Here is a 17302-nt window from a genome sequence, read left to right as displayed (position 1 = left end):
TTATCAAGAGGCAAAGTGTTCACTTAGTAAATTTTAAAGAGCTAGTGCTACAAAAAAGCTGCTTTTTGATTACATCTTGGGCGGCATATTTACTCAGCAAATCAGATACACATGAATACATGAGTGAATGAATAAACATACAAGCAAACTCTCCTGAGCACTCATTATGGGCTGTGGTTTCATATACGACATCTTTTTTATGAATTAACTAAGGAGTAGGTGTGTTAAGATTGCCCAGATGATAAAGAAGGGGAAAATTAAGGGATTAAAAATATAGATATAAGCAGTAGTTTCATTTTGGCAATGAATCCTTTCTGAAATATTTACTCTAATCGTTCTTCCCTCCCTTCTTTCCCTCCTCCCTCCCTCCTTTCCTTCCTTCCTTCCTCCCTCCCTCCCTCCCTTTCTTCCTTCCTTTTCTTTCTTTCTTCCCTTTTTGCAAAGAAATCACCACATTCTTTTTAAGCCACAAATATCCTTCAGATATTACATCATAATAATCGTGCAATGTTGTAAACTCTCTTGAGAACATCAATCTCCTCTGTATTCACAACTTGCCTTTATCCTGGGGATGACATTTCTCTTAAAAAACAAATACATCAATCATTCTTCTTTTTTTTTTTTTTTTTTTTATTTTATTTTATTTTTTTATTTATTCACTTTAGAGAGGAGAGGGAGAGACAGAGAGAGAGAGAGAGAGAGGAGAGACAGAGAGAGAGAAGGGGGAGGAGCTGGAAGCATCAACTCCCATATGTGCCTTGACCAGGCAAGCCCAGGGTTTCGAACCGGCGACCTCAGCATTTCCAGGTCGATGCTTTATCCACTGCGCCACCACAGGTCAGGCAATCAATCATTCTTCTTTAAAAAATAAGACCTACCATCAAGCAGGACCAATCTTGGTCCATGAAGCAGTCAAAGTGACCAGCACTATTAAAAAATCAGCTGAGGCTCTGGCAACATTACTATCTGGTCTGTCAAATTTGCTGCTCACGGGCTCCAATAAGCTATCAGAGCAGAACCCCAAGGTTGCCTCCTGCCCTAAATCCATGCAATTTAACAAAAAATGGGCTTAATCAAAACAAGCTACCTCTGGAATATAAAAGTCATTCTAGGACTAAGGAATGCCATATAGTTATCTCTCATTTTGAGGTTATTTTAAAGATGATCTCTAAAGGTTCTTTCTGTTTCTAAATCCTAGTCTAACCACTTTGTTCAGATACCTACTAATCAACTCCAAATGGCAAGGTGTGTGTGTTACATGCCTTAGCTTCTCCCTTCCAAGTCCACTCGTTGGGTTCCACCTAGCTTGAAACCCAAGAGAACTAATCAATTGAAAAGCTACAGGTCCACTTCTGAAACATTACTGGTGAAAATACAAAATGGAGAAAGCAAAATGTCATTGTGGGAAGCATGCTAGCAGTTTCCTATGAAGTTAAATATAAATTCACCATATAACCCAGCAATTCAATACCTGCATATCTTGCCAAGAGAAATGAAAACATATGCCCGTCCATACAAAGATTTGTACATGAGTGTTTATAGCAGCCGTACTTATAACTGTAAAAAAGTGGCAACTACTGGAATATCTGTCAATGAGGTAAACAAAATGTGGCATTTCCATACAGTGGAATGCCATCGACACTGGAAAGGAAGGAAATACCAATACATACTGCAACATTGGTGACGCTCAAAACCACTGCGTTAAGGGAAGATCAGACACAAAAGACTGCAGATAACAAGATTCCATTCGTATGACACATCCAGAACGGGCAAATTTATAGACAGGAAGTAGGTTAGTGGTTGTCTAAGACTAGGAATGGTTAAGGGAGTGATTGCAAATGGGCATGAGGGATCTTTGGGTGCCGGGCTGGAGATGGGGGTGGTGGGTGTTTTAAAACCAGACTGTGATGATTACACAATCCTGTAGAGTTTGTAAAACTTATTAAACTGTATACTAAAGTTGGTGAATTGTATGCAGTATATAAATCATACCTCAAGGAAGATGTTTATTAAAAGATCAAATACAAAAAGAGAAAAGGAGCTCATACACAAAGTTGTCAGGTCGTGAACAGTATCTATCTTTATAGTGAGAGGGTTGGCCCGTTTATGATTTTATGTAACTTGTTTTTACTGCAGAAAGACTGAGTTGCCAAACGACCGCTTACTGTGGACTTCATCGGCTCCCTGACTTGGTTTCAAAATGCGGATTAATTGGACTCTCCACATCCGGAATGCTGGAAATGTCATTTGCAATGATCACAATGGTTCTGTTTGGCCTGCTGGCTCTTTAACCAGTCACCCAGAATCTCAAATACTTTTCAGAATAGGGATAGATAAGTTACTAAAACAGATTCTGTCAACTGTGATGCTCTAGAACAGGAGTAAGGGTGAGGGCGGAGAACACAAAAATCCTTACTGACAAATCCTTTGGAACCTTCTCACCAATCAGACTTGCTCAGGTCGTCCAATCAGCTACCTCAGGAGAAGAGCCTAGAGTTCAAGAGCACAGCTGCATCCGTCTGCTCTGCCCACTACGTCTCTAAAGTCAGCAGCCAAATTTGCTTCAGGAACCTACAAAATGTGAAACATACACACTCCCTAGAGCAGAGGTCCCCAAACTACGGCCAGGCCGCATGCGGTCCCCTGAGGTCATTTATCCGGCCCCCGCCGCACTTCTGGAAGGGGCACTTCTTTTATTGGTGGTCAGTGAGAGGAGCATAGTTCCCATTGAAATACTGGTCAGTTTGTTGATTTAAATTTACTTGTTCTTTATTTTAAATATTATATTTATTCCCGTTTTGTTTTTTACTTTAAAATAAGATATGTGCAGTGTGCATAGGGATTTTTTTTTTTTTTCTTTTTTCTTAAGCTGGAAACAGGGAGAGACAGTCAGACAGACTCCAGACTCCCGCATGCGCCCGACCGGGATCCACCCGGCACGCCCACCAGGGGCGACGCTCTGCCCACCAGGGGGCGATGCTCTGCCCATCCTGGGCGTCGCCATATTGCGACCAGAGCCACTCTAGCGCCTGAGGCAGAGGCCACAGAGCCATGCCCAGCGCCCGGGCCATCTTTGCTCCAATGGAGCCTTGGCTGCGGGAGGGGAAGAGAGAGACAGAGAGGAAAGCGCGGCGGAGGGGTGGAGAAGCAAATGGGCGCTTCTCCTATGTGCCCTGGCCGGGAATCAAACCCGGGTCCTCCGCACGCTAGGCCGACGCTCTACCGCTGAGCCAACCGGCCAGGGCTGCATAGGGATTTGTTCATAGTTTATTTTATAGTCCAGCCCTCCAACGGTCTGAGGGACAGTGAACTGGCCCCCTGTGTAAAATGTTTGGGGACCCCTGCCCTAGAGTCTAACTGGGATGAAGAGAACAAGATGACCTAACCCTTTGAACCTGCAGGTTAAGGAGGGCTTACTTAGCATTCATTTGATTGACTCTTAGCTGCTCCTTGATCTAGTCTGCCCCAGGCTTCACGCCTTGCTTCACACACACACCCCTCCACCCCTGCCCCAAAGCACTCCATTCATTCTTCACCTCATCACTCCAATCACTGTGGCAAACCTGACCTGGCCAGCCCATGGGGGTCTTCAGGGTCACTTTTATCCTGAAAGTACTTGCGGAGGCTGTCTTTGCCTCTCCTGCAGGAACCAGCCAACAATGAGGACAACTGCAATTCTGGAAATGAATAGTGTCAGACTACTGTAAAACTCTCACAAAATAAACAGCCACTTTAACAGCTGGGTCCAGGAGGGACTCAAGATGGCCCTTTCCTCCTCTGCTCCCCAGGGGACCAGGAAGCTGTGCTGGGGGCTGAGGCAAAAGATGAATAAGGGAACCCCTTGGAATAGAAGGGAACAAAGAGAGCGGAGAGGGCTCAGCTGGACCAGGAGGCCTCAAAGGTCCCCAGATAATCCTCTGGGCAGCTAATCCTTGAATAGCCCTGAAGATATGATATGCAAACACACTGTCACTCACCCTAATTTATTCCAAACAAGACCCCTGGAAGAGAAGCCTAACACAGTGGCTCAAACAACAAGGCATCGCTGCCTGAGGACAATGCCAGCCTGAATCTGCCACACTGTTGCCCTGGCAGTGCAAATGGAAAGCCTGTCAGATCATTTTCCATTAGAAGATGCAGGCTGCTCCACACCAGCGCTTTGTGGGGGCCTCGACCTGCCTGCCTAGTGAAGACTGAACTGGATGCTCCAGACCACTGCTTGTGTTTAGGAATCAGAAGCAAGCAGCACTAACATGAAGGATGGGGCATGTTTCATCAACAGTCACAAAGATTTACTATGCTCCCACCACACCCCACACACATCCACCCAGACCTTGCACCTGATGCTAAGAGGGTGGACGGAGTACAGATAGCATGGCTACTCAAGAACTTGCAATTTAAGCAGAATAATAAGAAGGCCTATACTGCTTTAATTACTTGTGTGCTCTGAATACCAACTATGAGCCATGGAGAAATGTGGACCACACACAACTCCTGCCAACAAAAATCAGTCTGTTAAAAAAAATTTTTTTAAATCCATGCAGATTACATGTACAAAAGCAGACATACAGATTTGTACACCAAAACTACAAATGTCCATTATACCATGTAATCAGTTTGTGATGAAGCTGTCGTATTTCTTCAAAGAGATTTTTAAAGCTATGAGCAAAATCCCTGGTAACTGTCTACAGACACAGGGAAGCTTCATCAAATATGCATTTATTGAGGGCATTTTAGGTTTCAGGTAGAATACTGTGATTCCAAGACTGACAAGATATCACGTTATTTAGACTGATGCTGTCCAATACTATAGCCATCAGCCACACATGAAACGGGACCAGTGCAAACTGACAAGTACTGTGAATAGGAACTGTGCAGTGATTTCAAAGACTTACTATGAAAAAAGAATGTCAACCATACCACTAATAAGTTTTATATTGAGTATATGTTGATAATATTTTAGATCTGCTAGGTAAAATAAAATAAATCATTACAATTCATTTCTTTGCTTTTTTTGTGGCTACTAGAAAACTTTAAATGATCTCTGTGGCTTGTATTTCTGGCTTGCTGATAATTCTGACACAGTGATAATTTAGACTTTTCCTTCAAAGACAGTTATGACAGCATCCATTTAGCCCTAACAGCATCTTATCATTATTACTAACAAGGCAGACATAAAAGTAAGGACAAAATGTATTTTATTTTACCATGTTTAACGTTCACTTGCTATCATAAAATCATGAAACTCAGATCTAGTTTAAGATCTGAGTTAACTGTAAGTTAATGATAACGAAACCTGTAGTTTAGAAGATTTACTCTACCACATGGAGAAGAAGGAATGATTAACCAACAACGTGCATAGCTGGTATTGCACTAGACTGACAAACTTCTAGGCAAACTCAAGTACTACTCTGCCATATACAGTTCAGAAAACACGAGTATGTTTTTGCCTGTCAGCAAATGGACACTCTTCCAAAGGATTTAGCCAGAATTTAAGTACTCTCTCATTTATTTTAATTTTTTTTTTGTACTTTTCTGAAGCTGGAAACGGGGAGAGACAGTCAGACAGACTCCCGCATGCGCCCGACCGGGATCCACCCGGCACACCCACCAGGGGCAACGCTCTGCCACGACCAGAGCCACTCTAGCGCCTGGGGCAGAGGCCAAGGAGCCATCCCCAGCGCCCGGGCCATCTTTGCTCCAATGGAGCCTTGGCTGTGGGAGGGGAAGAGAGAGACAGAGAGGAAGGAGGAGGGGGTGGAGAAGCAAATGGGTGCTTCTCCTATGTGCCCTGGCCGGGAATCGAACCCGGGTCCCCCACACGCCAGGCCGACACTCTACCGCTGAGCCAACCGGCCAGGGCCTCTCTCATTTATTTTAAGAACCACCACCTTCATTTGAATCACGATTGTACTGCTCTGTGCCTAGATTATGATCAAAACAAGTTGGTGAAACTGAGGAACTTGTTAATGCAGTTTCGAATAAGACTGGTCATTACTAAAAGAAATATGTCTTTACATTGTCCATATTACCTACTGGTAAGATAACAGAAGGACTAAATGGAGGAATGACAATACAGGGATATAGTTGTGAATTACACAAGATGTGTTGCAATGATTTATGGGGCAACCCCTCTTTATTGTTACAGATTATAATGGCAGGTATAATCAGACTGGCTAATGTATCAGCAGTTCTTTCACAGTAGGTTGATAAAGAACATGGTAACATTAACAATATAATAACAGCCATTATTGCTATCATTTACTTCAATTTTATCTTGCTTTGCAAAATTTTTTTTCTACTATTTTATTATAAATGAGTATCATTTCATTTAATGCTCATATCACTTTGGAATTAGATGCTATTATTATTCCCAGTGTCCAGATTGGGAAGCTGCAGCCTAGAAAAGTTTATTTGGCCCAAGTGGCATAGTTTCATAAATGGAGGCGGCTGGGTTTAAACTCAGACCCTAAAACACACTCCTGGGCTGCATAGTAGACAATAATAATTTTTAAGAGTCTGGCCAACACATTTACTACTTAAAAAAAGTGAAGGCCCTGGCGGGTTGGCTCAGTGGTAGGGCGTCCGCCCTGTGTGTGGATGTTCCGGGTTCGATTCCCCGCCAGGGCACACAGGAGAAGCGCCCATCTGCTTCTCCACCCCTCCCCCTCTCCTTCCTCTCTGTCTCTCTCTTCCCCTCCCGCAGCCAAGGCTCCATTGGAGCAACGCCCCAGATGGGCAGAGCATTATCCCCTGGTGGGCTTGCCAGGTGGATCCCAGTCGGGCGCATGTGGGAGTCTCTCTGCCTCCTTGCTTCTTACTTCAGAAACATTTTAAAAAAAAAAGTGAAGCTGCCTTTACTGATGGAGCAGTCCTCAACCCTGCTGCTGGCACGCACCGGGCTCCCTCTAGAACAGCGGTTCTCCACCTGTGGGTCGCGACCCCTGTGGGGGTCGAACGACCAAAACACAGAGGTCGCCTAAAGCCATCGGAAAATACACGTTTCTGATGGCTTTAGCCACTGAGAAGCCGTGCTACCTTCTGCAGCAGTGCTATTCAGCTTGAACGCGCGTTCCAAACTGAATGCCTGAGGTTATGCACAGACGTGATTGCATCATCCATCCAGGGCCTAAGGGGAGGGGGAGGGGGAGGGACGCTCCACAGTCCATAGCAGCGCATTACGTGTGTCCAGCGCTTGCTGATGTCATCAGTGGGCGGGTGCAGCAAGCGCCGGAGGACAGAAGCCTAGGAGGCAGAGAGCCAAGAGAGCCTGCGAGACAGCCTGCTGGTGTAAAAAAGGTTAATAATGTAAAAACAGTACACACACCATACACACAATACTGTGTAAGTGTAAGGTGCTTTGTGTGTAATCAGTACACAGTACACAAAGCAGCTTACACTTACACAAAGCACCATATATTTACACAGTGTGAACTACATCGGTCTTATACTATAAGAGACCACTAAAAGATGTAGTTCACACTGTTCCCCAATGTATAATTATCTCCCATATCTCCCACTATTTTCCCATATTCTGAATGAGGAAACTGCTGAAATCAGCGGTTTCCGGCATTGAATCCGCCTCCTATTAATTTCATTGGGAGTATGGCGGATTTTGTGGAAGAGAGCTCCTGAGAATCTCGGGTTACCACACAGTCCGCCGCAGCCTCCTTTTGATTTCAGTAAGAGGTGGAGAAATGACAGTTTCCGACACATTTCTTCCTCTCCTATTCAAGTCAATGGGAGGCCGCAGCAGATTCCGCTCAAATATAGACTTCTATAGGAGGCAGATCTTTTACACTGCAGAATCCGCACAGGCCTCAGTGTGAGGCCTCTTTCAGTCTATTGGGGGTGGCGGATTCCACCTTTGGAATTTTTCTGCTCTAGGAAAAGTTCTAGCGTGGAAAAATTAAGCAACATGCTCTATATTTGAGTGGAATCTGCTGCGGCCTCCCATTGACTTGAATAGGAGAGGAAGAAATGTGTCGGAAACTGTCATTTCTGCCGTACAGGGGATCTCTCTTCTGCAGAATCCACGGGTCTCCCATTGAAGTAAATGAGATGTGATTCCACCACAGAAACCGCTGCTTTATAGTGTGAAAGAGCCCTGAAAGATATGCCATGCTGTGCAGAAACTGCAGTGTATCCTATGACATAGTTCACACTGTTCTATATAGAAAACTTGCCACTAATCTGGAAAAAACAGATCCATTAGTTAAGCAGCTATTTATGGAATGGTAGTCCCAATACACTAGGTAAGGAGGTCCATTAGTAATAAATATTTCTCAATATATAATTAAATTTGTTTTTGTGATTAATCACTATGTTTAAATTATGTTTGATTTGTAGCAATGAGAATACATAATGCATATCAGGTATTTACATTCCGAATCATAACTGTAGCAAAATTACAGTTATGAAGTAGCCACCAAAATTATTTTTTGGTTTGGGGTCACCGCAACATGAGGAACTGTATTGCGGGGTCACGGCATTAGAAAGGTTGGGAACCACTGCTCTAGAAGGCGGAATGGAGCAATCTGAAAGGGCACTGCTCTCGCTCTTTGCCCTCACTCACATGCCCGCCTCATTATGGGGAGGGTCCCGTCTTTATTTCCTTGTCCTTTCATAGGTGCAGCATGTGCTGAATGAATAAAGTTATTGAATATAAGTCAAAAAATCCTTTTCCACAAAGCTTCACTAAAGTTATCAAGTTACAACAGAAAATGTCAAAAAAATTACAAGTGAGGTGGTTATTTTTACACTAAACTGAGCAGGTGAACTACAGACTGACGCGGAAGTTTGCACGGTTCTGCAAGGATCTGAAAGAACAGAACTTCTAGACACTCAGATGCTTCCTTCTCATTAGGACTTCTTCATTCATAATTATTCTAAAACGCTGTATAACATTTCTCTCCAAGCTACAAAAAATGAAATACTACCAATTCTTCAGGACAATTAAAAGCACTGATATTACAGAAAAAGTGGGATCCTGAGACACATCACCCAGGGGGTGCAGGAGTTTGCCGGGAAGCCACGTGCAGCAGCAACCGAGACCGGCAGGCGGCCACCTACTCGGAGGCAGGTATCACCTGGACAGGGCGTGCTGCTCTTTGTTTCTTTTGCCACCGTGGATATAAACACCCACTTGCAATGTAATGAGAACCAAATACGCTTTGTTCCAAGGGGTATGCTCTTCAAATAATCAGGGGTTGTTTCAAAAGAGAAGAAGAAAGCAAGCTTGTTGTCAAACCAGGTACAAACAGTAACACATCCGTGAACAGACTGGCCAAGAGACAGGCTCGGATGGAGTCATTTTGAGGGAATCTGTCTGGCTTTCAGAGGCTTTGGAAGAAAAGCAATAGAAAAAGTAAACAAAAAGCACACCCAACATGGTATAAAGCTGAAGAGGATAGAAAGAATCTAATAAGTTGATCAAGATTGTTGACTGGACTTATACATACTGTTAGTAGCAGAAAAATGTTTTACTTTAAAAAAAAAAAAAAAGGAAACCCCACACAACTTACAGATATTGGGTTATAGTTCCTATGCCTATATTTTTAATAGTTTTTTTCCCAATTAAAAACAATTTACAGGAAAGAAATGAGACTTTTTTCTCAAAACAGAACAATGACAGTATCACCACCACCACCCACAAAAAGTAAAGATTTTTAAATTTTTTTTAAAGAGTACTTTATTTTTTTTATTTTTTTTTTCAGAGACAGAGCGAGAGTCAGAGAGAGGGATAGATAAGAACAGACAGACAGGAAGAGAGATGAGAAGCATCAATCATCAGTTTTTCGTTGTGGCACTTTAGTTGTTCATTAATTGCTTTCTCATATGTGCCTTGACCGTGGGGATATAGCAGACTGAGTAACCCCTTGCTCAAGCCAGCAACCTTGGGTCCAAGCTGGTGAGCTTTGCTCAAACGAGATGAGCCCACGCTCAAGCTAGTGACCTCGGGGTCTCGAACCTGGGTCCTCCACATCCCAGTCCAACACTCTATATCCACTGTGACACCGCATGGTCAGGCAGGATTTTTAAATTTTTAACAAAGAAAGATCCAAGAAGGTTCTGAGAAAATCTGAATCAACCCATGATAAATGAGAACTAGAACTGAAATAAGATTGCTCAGAGAAAGAATGGTAGGCCTCTCACCACCACCCAGCCCTGTGTGAGGATATCCCGTGGCTCACGGCAGCACCCCAGGGCACCAGTATATGCTGTGGCTGAGCCCTAGCTTGTATTTTCCGCAGTCTTTCATAAGGAAGGGAAAAAAAATAATCCTCTGCCCATGAGGCAACTGGCTCACAAGTACCCACATCTTCTGGGTGGCTGGAAAGAGGCCACTGCATGGGCAGCTACTCCTGGCAGTGGTGTGACTGGGTCATCACTGTCCACCGCAAATTAGGGTTCCCTTTCATCTCTGAAAAATGACCAGTCACTGGTGTGTCAGCTTTCATAGATGTTCCAACTACATGAGCCCTGTTGCCAAACTAAGAGTCTTGGTCCATAATTTGTTAACACACTGACAAAGCTTGACAAATAGATTTGTTTATATGATTCTCACTCAGCAGATGCAAAAGGGCCTGGTCCTCCTCCGACCTTCACGTCACTGCTCAATGTCTTCTGCCTCACCTGGGACTCCCCGCTAGGCTCCTTTACCCTATCACCAATCTAAAATATACCCAAGAGGTCACTGATATATTTAGCTTTGTTTTGTCAACTCCTATATTCATCATGCAAGGCAGAGAAAATTCAGTTGGCTTCCTCGTGAAATAACGCACCGCACTATAACAGTGAATGCTTTCAGTACCATGAGTTAAGGATTTCATGATGGGACCATTTTTAGAGTATTTCTAGGTACCCTATGGCATATTGCTTGTTCCTTGATCTTTAGAGTAAGGTCATCATTTCCACCACCACTTTCTAATAATGCTCATGGATGAATGCACAACGTCAGAGCAATGATGAGTATTCCCCCTGCAGCAATTCAAAGAAATACACGTTTAGTCCTAGAAATTCTGTATGATTGGCAATGCCTAAGACTGTTGCTGGCCTGTCTAGACAGACGCTGTGTGAACAAGGGAGTCAGGACCTCTCTGTATCTACCACACTTAAAATGTTGGAAAGAGAAGTAAGTCATAAAGAAAAGGGAAGGAGGGGCACATCTGAGCATAATTTTCCTTATGTTTCCTCTGAATTCAGGTTCAGGCAAATGCTGGCAGAAGAAATCTGAAGACAAGTGCTTTGAAGGATAAAGTACACAAATTTAAGTAGAGATCTTTTATTTATATATATATATATATATATATATACACACACACACACACACACACTATGTTTTATTTTTTATCCAGATGGAACCTGCAAATGAAAAGTGACACTTGGGGCACTCAATTGCAGTCATTTAGGATATCCAATATGTACTAACAGGGAAATTCCATATAGAAAACTACAACAAATAGCGTTCTATTCATTCAACAAACATTCCAGTACCTACATGTCAACACTGTTCCAGACGCCAGGGATAGAGCAGTGAACAAAAGAGGCAAATCCCCTGTTTTTATGGAATTTCTAATCTAGTGTGAAAAGAAGACGGCCTACTAAAATAAATGAAAATATATGGCGGAAGGTAAGAAGTACCGCGGACAAAAATAAAGCAGAAAACGGGCTCTGGCCAAATAGCTCAGAGAGCATTGTTCCAATACGCCAAGTACACCGAGGTTGCAGGTTTGATCCAGGTTTTCTCTCTGCCTTCCCCTCTCTCTAAAATCAGTAAAGAAAACAAGAGAAGAAGGGGAAGGCGGGTAGGGGAGGGAGGAAGGGGAGGCGAGGGGAGAAAAAGAAAAGAAAGCAGAGAAGAGGAGCAAGGAGCCCTGGAAGGGGGTGGCCAGGGCAGGTCTGCTCAGAAGGTGAGTGATGTCTGAGTAAAGGTCTGACGGGTCAAGGTACACAGACATGCTGATATCTAAGGGAGACAGTGGGAACAGCAAATGCAATGCCTCTGAGGCAGGAATGTACCTGGCAATTTGAATAATGAGGAAACCAATGTATTTAAATGCCTTAAACTGCTTCCAGATTAAGGGATTACAATTAGGGGCAAAATGTCACTTACACAGCCACATTCTCATAAACTCTTGGAGCAGGAATGTGCTCTGTAGATGCTTACTCAAACCCCTTAATCTCTCCAAGAAGAAATGAGGAGACAGTGAGTGAGTCATCCAAGGTGACAGCACTGGAGACTAGCTAAGAAAGGCTCCAGCAGGAGTATCCCAAACTCAGAACTGCAGTTTTATTTCCTGCTCCAACTTTATAATTAAGAGCTACTTTTCTCATTTAAAAAAATTTTTTTAAACAAAACAACAAGGCCCTGGCCGGTTGGCTAAGTGGTAGAGCGTCGGCCTGGCGTGCGTGCGGGAGTCCCAGGTTCAATTCCCGGCCAAGGCACACAGGAGAAGTGCCCATCTGCTTCTCCACCCCTCCCCATCTCCTTCCTCTCTGTCTCTCTCTTCTCCTCCCGCAGCCAAGTTTCCACTGGAGCAAGGCTGGCCCCAGGCACTGAGGATGGCTCTATGGCCTCTGCCTCAGGAACCAGAATGGCTTTGGTTGCAGCAGAGCGACGCCCCAGATGGGCAGAACATCATCCCCTGGTGGGCATGCCGGGTGGATCCCGGTTGGGCGCATGCAGAAGTCTGTCTGACTGCCTCCCCGTTTCCAACTTCAGAAAAATACAAAAAACAACAACAACAACAACAACAAAAGGATCCAGTCAACCTATAAAATCTTAGAGCTAAAAATGTCAATTTTACTTTTTCATTCAACAAATAACCACAAAAGCCCTATATATACCCTAAATATTTCTTGAGAAATGAAAGAAATAATAAATGTAGCATTACCTAGACCCTACTCCCCAGCTATTTATATGAGGGTATAACAAAGGAACCTATGCCCAGGGAAATATGTCTCAGATGTTTATTGCCACATTATTATGGTAAAAAAGTGGAAGCAGATCAGCTGTCCTCGGCAGAAAAGGTATAACAGTGAAAACTGTAAATAGTCTAACTTTCTCCTGGCGAGGGAATGAATACACTCTAACTCATTCATCCACTGGAATTCTCTGCAGCAGCTGAAGTAAGATCAACGTGTACCTCAAAAATATAATGACAAATTTAAAAATGCAAGTTGTATGTAGGGAAAATTATGTCATTTTTATAAAATGTTAAACACACAAGCTTGCAATAGTTGGTGAACAGGTAATACAAAGTAGTACCAAAACGTGTTTGGAAACTTACATATGAACTTCACATGAGTAGGTACCTAAGGATGAAGGCAGAGGAGGATTGGATAAAATATTTCGGTTGCAAGGCCCTGGGCAGTTGGCTCAGTGGTAGAGTGCTGGCCCGGCATGTGGATGTCCTGGATTCAATTCTCAGTCAGGGCACACATCTGCAGAAACAATCATCTGCTTCTCCACCCTTTCCCTTTCTCTCTCTCTCCCTCCGTCTTCCTCTCCACAGCCAAGGCTTGATTAATTCAAGCACATTGGCCCAGGGCGCTGAGAATGGCTCCAGGGAGCCTCTGCCTCAGATGCTAAAAATAGCTTGGTTTCAAGCATGGCCCCAGATGGACAGAGCATCAGCCCCAGCGGAGGTTTGTGGGGTGAAGCCCAGTCGGGGTGCATGAGGCGCCCTGTCTATCTCCTCTCCTCTCACTTAAATAAAAAAAAAAATTCGATTGCAGTATATTTTTTACAAGTGGATACAAAGCAAATATGGAAATATTAGCAACTCTTACACATAGGTAGTGGGAAGAAATGGAAACCTTACTATATTCTCTTTTGATGTATATTGGAAATATTTCATATTTACTTTTATTTTGAAAGGAAAGAAGAGACAAAGAAAAAACTCCATCACATTCCATTAATTCCAAGGCCCAGTTTCTTTACCTTCCAAACCTTAGTTTATTCACCTTTTTTTTTTTTTTTTTTTTTTTTATTTGAAAAGAGAGAGAGAAGAACTTCGGTCCATTGTTCCATTTAATTGTGCATTCATTCGTTGCTTCTTGTATATGCCCCCCACCGGGGATCCAATCCACAACCTTGGCAGATGGGGAAGCTGCTAACCAATTGAAATACCTGGTCAGGTCAGTTTCTTCAACTTTAAAACATGAGTGATCTTAAGTGTACCTGCCTCAAAGATGCTTTGAGAAGCGGCAGTTTGGAGACAGAATTTCATTGTCAGTTATATTACTAATGAGCAGGGACACTATACCATGCATGCCCTCATTGAATCTCCAGGGCCTGGCATAGTTTCTTTTTATTTAGTTTCACAGATAACAGTAATAAGATTTTTCAACTGGGTTGTAATCACCACTATCACCCCCCAAAAAACCATAAAGCAAATCTAAGGAGTGTAAATCATACAAGAAATTCATCAATGAAGCATCTCAATGAATGGAAATAAAAAAACCCCAACAACCCAGCATGGGACCACGTCTCCCAATTTATGTTAAGCAAGCACTGGTTTAAAATGTAACGACCTGTATAAATTTTCTCCTATGAAATTATCTTATAAACCCAAGATAAAAAAAATCTGACACTGGCAAGGCAGCATGAAGAAAAGATGATCAGGCCCTGGCAGGGTGTTTGAGTGGACAGACCTCCCGGCTGAGGTGGCAGCTGGATCCCTGGTCAGGGCACATAGGAGAAGCAACCAATGAGTATGCCAGTAGGTGGAACGAGTGATGTTTCTCTCCCTCCCTCTCCCTCTCCCTCTCTCTCTCTCTCTCTCTCTTTCTCTCTCATCAATGGAAAAATTAAAAAAGAAAAAGAAAAAGAAAAGAAAAGATGGCCAGATTACACTCATCGATAAGAAAATTTCCAGCCAAACCTGTAAACAGGGACCGGCAGACGGGGGACAGAACAATCAAAATCCTGATTCCCAGGGTTGCACTGTCTTTTACAACTTTGTTCAAACTCAAGCAGGTGAGACTCGCCTCGCTAAGATGAGCTTCTACCGAGTCCTGACCCGCAGAAACAGCTCCTCCCTCCGCCAGAGATCACATTCTCCAGGGAACTGGCAATGATTCCCCGTCCCAGGCAGCTTGGCATTCTCCTCTCCTGGAAGGAAAACGCAGATCCATCCAAATCACCTGTGAGCTTGCGCCCAACGGAGGCCTCTGGTCCAAGCGAGCGGCCTCTAGTACGCAGACCTGCCCCAATCATCACTGGAAATAAAGTTGCGCTGAGCTGGGCTCCTTGGAAGAGCGCAAGCCTGGATATAGAGTCCCGGCCCCTGGGAGGTCTCCTGTAACTCCTCCACTTTACCCTGTGCTCCATCTGGTCGGTCAGCTGCCTATGTTCTGAGCCCCCTCACCCACCGCCACTCCACAAAAGGGGGATGCGTGGTCCAAAAGCAAAGGAGAGTAGTTGTCAGGGGTTGGCTGATGAACCTAAACCGCGACACAAACCTGCCCAAGTCGGCAACTAAAGGAAGGTGGTAGGGAGGTACCCACCCTCCCGGGCAGAGGCTGGGGGAGATGGAGGCCCGCGCCCCTGTCGCAGCTCCACATCCTCCCTCCTCCCCAAGTCCCAGCTGCCCCAGTCTGCCCGAACTCCAGCATCCCTTCTTACGGCCGACCTCAGAGGTGCGGCGGGAAAAGATCAAGAAGGACCAGGAGCGGGCAGCGGGAGGCAATCGCGGGCCTGGGGTGGCTTCGCCTGCACCCTGGGACCAGACGAAGGCCTCCGGAGTCAGAAACGGAACAATAGCGGACCCTCGCCCGCCGGAGCCAGCCAATCTCCCGCTCGCGCCTTCCTTCTCCGCTCCTCCAAGTTCAACGCGGAGGCGATGGATCGAGCCCGGGAGCCGAGAACCAGGGGAAGTGGGTCGCCGGGCTGGCCAGACAGGTGGGACAAGGTGCAGCCTCGAGGGCGCAACCAGCACGCCCAGCCGGGGGCCGGTCATTCATTGCAACCCGCGCTTCCTCCTCCGCAGCTCCGCGCCTGCCCCGGCCGGCCTGCGAGTTGCGGGGCCAGAGGGAGAAAACCCTCTTCTAACTTGGCTCGGTCCTCCCTCTCTACTCGGATCTTCACCATCCTCCTCTTCTCCTGTCCCTAAAGCTGCCCTCTGCAGACAGCTGCTGGCCGGCGAGGGGCAAGGGAGTGGTGGCGGGACTCTCGCTGCCACCTCGCTCAGCCGCTCCGCCCGGCGCGCCGTCCCCAGTTCCCGTGGCCGCCAGAGCCCCAGACACAAAGGCGGGCACCGGTGCTGGGAAACCCGCTCCAGGGAGCCTCCCAACTCTCGGCGCGGCTCACTCACCCCATCCAGGCGGCGGCGGCTCCCCGGCCCCGCTGGCTGCGCCACCCCGCCCGCCGCTTCCCCAGGAAAACGCGGCCGCCGGGCTCGCTTCCTGCTCGGCTTCCTGCGCCTCGGTCCCTCCTCCTCCTCCGCTGCGGGGGTCAGTGGGCGCCGCGGCTCCCGGGCTGGGCTGGCGGGGCGGGGGCAGCGGCAGCACCACCACGTGGCCGCCCGGCGCCGGCCCCGCCGACCCGGATCCCGCGGGAGCGGGAAGGGAGGTGCTAACCATTCCCCTCCCCTTCCACCCCGCGCGGCCCTAAATTCCGCGAGTCAGGTGATCCGGCCCCGCTCTCCGGTCCGGACCTGCGGAGGGTGCGCCCGGCTCCGCAGCCGCCACATCCCCTGGGTCCGCGCGTCCTGGGCGGCCGTTGCCTGGTCTTAGTTTTGCGCGGATCGTGGGGCTTTTCTTCGCGTATGTGTTTCATGGTCATCACCTAAAATTAGTGGAAAGGACCAGTACTCTTCTGACCCCGGGGCTTGGGACGGATGAGTTCCCGAATAGTATTTTGCGTCAACTTTCAAAGTTGTATGTGGTTGCAGAGTATTCTAAATTACACTAATCCAAGCTCCTTCTAACCAGAATCAAACTGGTTATATTTTCCAAAATGATTGAACAGAAAGTAAACTGAAATGTTCTCATGATCTCTAGACTGAACTAATTAGTTGGAGTGACTGTTTCCTGCACGCATCAGGTGAGAATAGAAAACTAGCAGCGTTCAGTGTTGCTCTGCTCCAGAGTTAGGGGAAACCTATAGCCTGAGCAGGGACAAGAATGCGGAACGTCCTCAGAGCAGTGGATCGAACCCTAGGGGGACAGGCGACCTTGCTTCCCAGAAGCTTACAGCGGCTTTCCCTTACCCAGTAGGCTGAGACCCGCGTTCCAATCCTGATGGACGGACTCCTTTAATTCTAAGGATTCCAGACTTCCACCTGCTTCTTTTATT

At 45.8% G+C, this 17302-nt stretch overlaps 1 protein-coding gene and 1 non-coding gene across 2 annotated transcripts in view; one reads left to right on the top strand and one right to left on the bottom strand.

Moving 5' to 3' along the window:
* RAI14 (retinoic acid induced 14) overlaps positions 1 to 16545 on the bottom strand; it is a 153397-nt gene extending 136852 nt beyond the window's left edge. Inside the window, exon 1 of the mRNA XM_066244274.1 lies at positions 16320 to 16545. The gene's annotated coding sequence lies outside the window, so the exon portion shown is untranslated. The remainder of the gene's footprint in view (positions 1 to 16319) is intronic.
* On the top strand, positions 6555 to 6630 carry TRNAT-UGU (transfer RNA threonine (anticodon UGU)). Its single transcript has one exon. It is a non-coding gene; the product is annotated as a tRNA-Thr (tRNA).
* Positions 16546 to 17302: the final 757 nt, after the last annotated feature.

The sequence above is a fragment of the Saccopteryx bilineata genome, chromosome 1, assembly GCF_036850765.1.
Source record: "Saccopteryx bilineata isolate mSacBil1 chromosome 1, mSacBil1_pri_phased_curated, whole genome shotgun sequence".
Lineage (NCBI taxonomy): Eukaryota > Metazoa > Chordata > Mammalia > Chiroptera > Emballonuridae > Saccopteryx > Saccopteryx bilineata.
This window is presented reverse-complemented; position numbering and strand designations above follow the sequence as displayed.